This window comes from Haemaphysalis longicornis, unplaced genomic scaffold (genome assembly GCF_048455015.1).
Source record: "Haemaphysalis longicornis isolate Haplotype H1 unplaced genomic scaffold, Haemaphysalis longicornis Haplotype H1 scaffold_37, whole genome shotgun sequence".
Taxonomy (NCBI): domain Eukaryota; kingdom Metazoa; phylum Arthropoda; class Arachnida; order Ixodida; family Ixodidae; genus Haemaphysalis; species Haemaphysalis longicornis.
Window position 1 is genome coordinate 3066246 of NW_027526355.1, and position 5339 is coordinate 3071584.

Sequence of the window (5339 nt, forward strand, 5' to 3'; positions counted from 1 at the left end):
ACCACCATGATGGGGAGGTGGAAGCCACAAAAAAATTTTATGACAATATGAACATGGTACTTGTGACTGTTTAAGCTTCTCAAACGATGAATCTTGCAACTCGTTAGCTCTTGTTATAGAGAAATGCCCGGTTCATTGAATCACATGGGCCAAGAAAGAATGTTTCACGTACGCAACACCGTTGCTTAGGGGGCGGTATGTCAGGGTGAGTGCCCCCCGATGTTTCCCTAAATCCTCTGCTCTTAACCACCATGATGGCGAGGTGGAAGCCACAAAAAAATTTTATGACAATATGAACATGGTACTTGTGACTGTTTAAGCTTCTCAAACGATGAATCTTGCAACTCGTTAGCTCTTGTTTTAGAGAAATGCCCGGTTCATTGAATCACATGGGCCAAGAAAGAATGTTTTACGTACGCAACACAGTTGCTTAGGTGGCGTTATGTAAGGGTGAGTGCCCCCCGATGTTTCCCTAAATCCTCTGCTCTTAACCACCATGATGGGGAGGTGGAAGCCACAAAAAAATTTTATGACAATATGAACATGGTACTTGTGACTGTTTAAGCTTCTCAAACGATGAATCTTGCAACTCGTTAGCTCTTGTTTTAGAGAAATGCCCGGTTCATTGAATCACATGGGCCAAGAAAGAATGTTTTACGTACGCAACACAGTTACTCAGGAGGCGTTATGTCAGGGTGAGTGCCGCCTGATTTTTCCCTAAATCCTCTGCTCTGCTCCACCATGATGTGGAGGCGGAAGCCACAGAAAAATTTTATGACAATATGAACATGATATTTGTGACTGTTTAAGCTTCTCAAAGAATGAATCTTCCAATACATTAATTCCTGTCCACATCTGTTGCAGCTTTGTCTCCAGCTCCAAGAATATTTGTTTTCCGTGGTTCCTGAATGCGGTTGTGCTTTCCCAAGACTTTTGTTTCATTAAATATATCTTTGCTTTCAGGATGAAGAATTTCATAGAATTTGCCCCTCTTTGCAGCTTCAGTTCTCCGAATTTCCTGTTACATTACTCCCTAAACACAAAAGGTCAAGTAACAAGTTTACCAGAATTACATTTTAGTAGGGGTGTGCGAATGCCAAATAGTAGCTCTCGAATCGAATATCGAATCGAATTAGTAAAAAAACTCGAATGTCGAATATTTCCAAATTTCCTTTTAAATATGCTTGAATATACTTGAATACGCTCAACCATGTGGGAGCAATGACTGAGAGCCCACACCAGTGTGGTCACTGCACCGTATGGAATAAGAGGGCAAATATCTGGTAGTCATGCATGTTTATTTGTGCCGCTGCTCACAAGTTCTTATGGAGAAAAAGGAGCTGCTGCATGTGCTCTGGGGCCAGCCTCTCTCGCTGAGCTCTGACAATATTCCGAGCTGTAGAGAACGGCTTCTCGCTTGGAACTTGCGTGGCAAGAATGCCCAAGTATTTCATGGCCAGGGTGCCAACGCTTGGGTACTTCTTCTTCCCACTTGTTTGCCAATAGGCCATCGGATCGTCATTCCTGCCGCAGGTTGGTTCGCGAAGGTACTGCCGAAACTCTTCGATCCCACTGAACGCATGAAGCTGCTTCTGTCCAGACATGGCCAGCTTTTCAATCTGGTCCCATATGCCAGTGGTGCGCTCGGTTGTTGACTGCACAGGTGGTGAGGGACCTGGGCGATCGCAAGGTGCTGGTGGTGCTGGTGCTGACCTCTCCAGCTCACTCTGTGCAAACTCCATAAGCACCATCTCTTGGGAAGCTTCTCTGAAAAAAATGTTCTTGAATCTTGGGTCACAAGCTGTGCCCATGACATACTCCTTTTGCTCGCGGTAGCCAACAAATCTCGTTTTCATGGCTTTAAGCATGTTTTTTTACGAACAGTGATGTGACCTCATCTGCTCCTATGCAGTCTTTGAGTACCATTTCGGTTCCATACAGGAACGGGATAACTGCAGACAAAGTGGGATACTTTTGCCAGCTGAGGTCCTTGGTTTCCGACGCCACTGGTGCAAGGGGCTTCACGAGTCCCTCTACAGTCCTCCACTCCTGTGGTGTCAGGCTGGCAATCGTGGTGTCTGATGTCACAAGCTCCAGACAGATAGCTGCTTTGAGCTGCAGGAGGTGGGACAGCATATCATGCTCGCTGTTCCACCTGGTCTCTACATCTTGAATAAGCTTGAGTGTGGGTAGTTCCAGCTGGCGCTGACAATCCTGGAGACTTGCTGTGGCTTTGGCGCTGTGCTTGTAATGGCCCACTATTGCGCAGTCCGTCTCGCGCCCCGGAGCCAGACCACTTGAGTTGCCGGTGTAGGATGTCTTGGTGGTGCTCGGTTGGTCATAAACACGGTACACGGGACGGCGAGCAACGAGACGACCGTGGGAGCACGTTCGCCAGCTCGACGTAAGTGGAAATAGAGGTCCGAAATATAAACAGGGCACTGACACTAAAATAAAATACACAAGGAAATGCAAGATATGGGAGGGGGATGCATCGTTCACCTACATGCTGTAGAACAAAACTTTCCATCCAGGTAAACGTCCCAAGAATAGTCGTCTGAAAAAGTCATCTCTACGTGTGCTGACCTGTAGTACATTTCGTTTTCCTTTGCAAAATAGAGTGAACTGGTCGACATGTAGCGCTGAATCGGCGATACTGACACGATCACACTGTCTTCGTGACCACGTGTGAAGGCAATGACATTGTGCATGCTGCGAAAAGCTACAAGGGTGGTACACAAATGTGCTGCAGTCACGCAGTGTGCACTGTCACTGTATACTGAAGGTTGGGTTAACGGAAAGATTGAGGATTAACGGTGTAATGTTCAGGGGTCCCCTCTCATTATTCAAAAACTTTTATGGCAGGTGAAAGGACATCGTGTTGCTCCCTCCCTTGCTTGCAACAGCCGTTAATTCTAATTATCAGTCCCTAATTTTAATTTTAAGGGGAGATGCTACTCGAAGACACTTTTTTTTTAATATTCACGGTAGAAGAATGAAATTCAGGCTGCTGACATAGTTTTTTGTGCAGATTTCAAATATGTAATTACTTTTGTTGTGAGTTGCATAGTTCTTATGTTGCATCATGACAATGCGTAAAATATAAGCATTTTTGCCCCCACTTTTTCTCCAACTAAACTTCCGTGCATTTAGTTCACTGATGGCTCATAGTATTCCTCATACACAGTAGAATGCCGAAAACTAACTTCAATGTACATATAAAGCACGATAAAATAGGTAAAAAATTTAAATCTAGGAAGTCTAAATTGTAAGAAGGTCAGTATGAGTTAATTATTTTTTTGTAATAAAAAAGTAAGTGGTATCAAAGTTTCATATAGATAACGGCACTCCTCATGCTTTAGAGAATATGTGGGCAAAATTTCATTCAGATACGAGCATTAGAAGTGCCAAAAACAAGGGGGGCAAACTCAAAAAGTTCCTAAAAATTACGTTCTGAGAAAAACGCATTTGAAAGTAAAATTGAAAGTTTATTTACAAAGCAGTGCCCAAGCTGTGATAAAACTTGCACATAAATGCAACCAAATGTCCACCCAGCAGCCACTGCAACTAGAAGCAGCCTGCTCTATAGGTTTGTCCCTCACAGCTCTTCCGAGCAGACTCCGCGTCTCGAGACTTCTTCTTCATCGTACGCCGATGTGCCCTCGCTTCCGCAGTCTGTTTGGTAGACATTTTTTTCTGCCGTGTGTTGTCTTGCGAAGCGCCAAGCACAACCAGATCTTCAGTTGGAAGCACGCCCAGCTCCTCCAGGACACGTTCAAAGCTGGAGTGCCCTTGATTGAACCACAAAACTGCCAAGGCAGCGGCCATCTCCACAACAAACCGGGAGGCAAATCGTGTCTTCGGGCAGAGGAGCCATATCTTACTGTTCAATGACTCAGCTGCGTTTTGTGTTTTGCCCTGAACACAGCGTGTGAGCAGCTCCTTGTCAGTCAACCTATTGTAGATAGGCAGGACTGCCTTCCCCTGTGCCTTGGTGAACAGTGGTTTGTGGGCAGGTGCCGGTTCACCCAAGGCTTCAGCACGCCTGTGCTTGCACCAGGATGTTGCGCCTGCTGGGCAGTACTTGTGACTGCTCGCACCATCGGTAGAATAAGAATGAAAATAGGAAGCCCAAATGGCCTGGTGCATGCCTTGAACGCTGCCCCTGTTGCTTGTGATGGCAACTTGGTAATAGGTTTGTAACTTGTGGATCACAGGATCCTTCAGTTTTTCACCTCTAGGCAGCGGCTCCTTCACCTTGCGTATGTTGGTGCCAAGGCGCTTTGCCACATGATTGGTACAATCTTCCTTCATTATCTGAACAGCACCATCGTACACATCGGCATCTACAACTGCATTATAGGCTTTCGAGTCGCCATCACTGAGGAACACCCCAAAAAGCAATGGCGTAGCATATTCCTGGCTCCTGCCATATCTGCAATGCTGCTTCTGCTTCCATTGCATGCGCCGAGCAGTCAACATTTCTCTCACACACAGGAGCATGGAAAGCTTGCCAAACTTCCTCTTCCTCATCTGGAAGGACCTTGTGCCGACTGCAGGCTAGACAGAAGTTTGACAGGACTTCAAAGTCCAAGCAAAGCCCAGTGTCAAGCGACACAACCGTGCCAATACCATTGTGGCTCTTGTGGCCCCGTTTCTGCCACGTACCATCGTACATCACGGCAACGTTGTCCTCCCCGACTTCACTTCTCGTGAACTGCCTAGATGTCTCAAGATTTTTTGAGACGGCACTCATTGCTGCGCCGTGCATCTTCCTACTGATCGCAGCAAATGACTTATGATGCATGGGCTTCGGCAGCCCAGCTATCGCAGAAAAGCGGACCAGCTGGTCATAGCCCATCCCCACAGAGCGTGCTGCCACAACAGCTTTCACATTTATGGCGAAAGACTCACGCGAGCTCCCGCCGTCGTACGCTCTGCTTGCGCTCGGTCTGTTCTCCGCACTTGTGCTTGCATTTCCGTCCGACGCAACTCGCCGTGACGTGTACGACGCGGAAAGAACACTTTCTGAGCACGCAGTGTTTTCACATCGGAGCTCTAGATACGACGCGAGTCCTTTGCGCTTCTCAGCCGGTTCGCGAACTCGAACTTCCGATCGCCGACACGTCGGGCAAACCGCACCGCTCACCAGCAAGTTCAGTGCTGTAATGTCAGCAATAACGCACGAATCCCCTTCGCGTGCTCTTTCTTCATTCTGAAAGAGTCCAATCTTCTTTTCGGAGGCACTCACGTACTCCAACGCAGCGTCGAAGTCGCACAAGTTGTCGCCGTCGCCGTTGCTAGGCCTCGCGGCCGCGGGTGCACTTGCCGTTCGGCGA

At 47.3% G+C, this 5339-nt stretch overlaps 1 pseudogene; it reads right to left on the reverse strand.

Annotated features, from left to right (window-relative positions):
* Positions 1 to 2963: 2963 nt before the first annotated feature.
* LOC144178008 (uncharacterized) lies at positions 2964 to 4993 on the reverse strand (annotated as a pseudogene).
* Positions 4994 to 5339: the final 346 nt, after the last annotated feature.